Raw genomic sequence first — 2,500 nt, 5'->3', positions numbered from 1 at the left:
ACGACAGTAAGTACAGTACATGATGACCTGCATGGGGCCTGTATGATGTCTGACTTCCAGAACCTGATTTCTACTGAAGGGGCCCAGAATCCAAAATCCCTAAACAGTCCCTGATCATAGTCCCTGAAAGAAACAGTGGCAAGCATCTTGCAGTTGTTCGCCTCCTTTAACTGCTAGTTAGAGCAGATGTTTTTAAACTTGGGCCCAGGAAGCCCCAGGGGACCACGAGAGACAAAAATGATTGTAGAAAAAGCATAACAATATGAATAAAAACACATAATTGCAAAATAATTTTAATAAATGATCAAACATTTCAATAGATCAAAACGGTATACAAAAGCAAATTAATAACAAAAATGGATTAATAATAGCAATAATGATATTACTAATAAAACATTATTCAAATATGTCCAAAACATGATAAAAAAAGAAGTTAAATTAAAATAAGCAACTAAATGAAACTTAATTGTCTACTAATTAATATTCCTGAGGTCAGTGTACACTAAACAGTGAAGTTACCAACGTCCCATCACCTGACCCCATCTGTAACATTATTTATCATGGTGAGCTGATATTCATTGCTTGTTTACTTTTTGTTATTCCATGACAAACTCACCTACTGTGAGAAACTTTACACGAAGACAACACTGCGCTATCAAATCTATGATGTATGAATTATTGAGCAAGACCGACGCTGTTGAGTTATTTATGAGCTTTAAAAGTGCTTTAGTTTTGACAGCAGCTTTTTGAACACCCTTCAATTCTTTTATCAAACGTGTCAGGATCATTTGTGGATAAAATATATATAATTCATGAAATACATAATAAAAAAGTCATTGCTTCTTTACACTAATGTTGCAGGCACCCTTTACCTTTGTCATGCTATGGGCCTACTATCATATAATATGATCTTTTGACTCTTCTGATCCTGATGAATTTCATGGTGCAAGAACATCTCACAGTAAATAAAGCACACATCTGGTCTCCTGAATAAATGAGTCATGCTTGAACGCACAGAGCTCATTAAACTGCCCCTGTTGTTGTTAATGGCAGTACAGTTGCATGCAGTAGAACATGAAAGTGTATATATGCTGTGTGAATGTATGGTGAGTCTTGGAGAAACTCTCTGCTGCCATCTAGTGGCACAAGCCTAAAAACAAAGTTAAACTGATCTGAAGGCTTCAGTTTTTAAAATATTGCATTCTTAATTAAAATATCAACACATTCATTATATGATGATTATATGATGATGTTGATATTTTAATGTTATATTAAGTATTTAAAAGAACAACTGAGACATCATGTGTGTTGTCCAGGTGATTGGAGTCGTTGGCTCTGCTGTCATACTGATTTTGGATCAAACATGCATTTTTTCCATTTTAATTGTTTAAAGGGCACCTATGATGAAAATTATCTTTTGTAAGCTGTTTGGACAGGACTGTGTGTAGGTACAGGGTGTCATATTGGGGACATTTAAAGAGTCTCTTTAAATCTCTTTTTTTTATTATGATTTCCTGACGTTAAAATAGGATCCAAATTTCTCTCATTTTTGAGGCCCACTGCAATGTTACATAGGAGTGCGGTTTCCCCGCCCACTGAATTGATTGACAGCCATGTATTAACATATCTCTGTAGTAACGCGTATAATCATATCAACAATACAGGACTTGCGCAAAGCATTCATTCATTCATTTTCGCCTTAGTCCCTTTATTAATCTTGGGTCGCCACAGCGGAATGAACCACCAACTTATCCAGCATATATTTTAAGCAGCGGATGTCCTTCCAGCCGCAACCCATCACTAGAAAACATCCATACACACTCATTCACATCACATCACACACACACACACACACACACACTACAGTCAATTTTAGCATACCCAATTCACCTGTACAACATGTCTTTGGACTTGTGGGGAAACTGGAGCACCCGGACGAAACCCACGCCAACACGGGCAGAACATGAAATGTCAACTGATCCAGTCGAGGCTCGAACCAGCGACCTCCTGTGAGGCGAACGTGCTACCCACTGCGCCACCACGTCACCCATGCACAAAGCAACTGTAATTAACAATCTGTTTGGCTCCTTTTGATAATTAATCATCATTACATGTGATCAAGAATGAGTTTTACAAGTTTAAAACGTTTTAAAACATGCTCTGAGGGCTTCGATGGCAGATCAAAAATTTACTTATTACAAATGCTACTTGCTGCAGCTTTGAAGAGCATCACATGCAGATGGACAAATTCTGAACCTCCATCATATAATGCTTGGATTCAAAAAGTGTGGAAACTGTATCAAGTGGAACAAATAACATATGCATTATGACTTTAAAAAACTATTTTCCTAAAGAGATGGTCTCCTGTCATGCATCTAATTTCTCAATAATGAGCCATACTGAACTGAGTGAAGTATCGGTGAACAAGGCCACTTTTTCTTCACTTTTATCTTTTTTTATTGTATTTATTGATTCATTATGATTATTATTATTATTATTG

The sequence above is a fragment of the Danio aesculapii genome, chromosome 7 (genome assembly GCF_903798145.1).
Source record: "Danio aesculapii chromosome 7, fDanAes4.1, whole genome shotgun sequence".
NCBI lineage: Eukaryota > Metazoa > Chordata > Actinopteri > Cypriniformes > Danionidae > Danio > Danio aesculapii.
Note: the sequence above shows the minus strand (reverse complement) of the source record.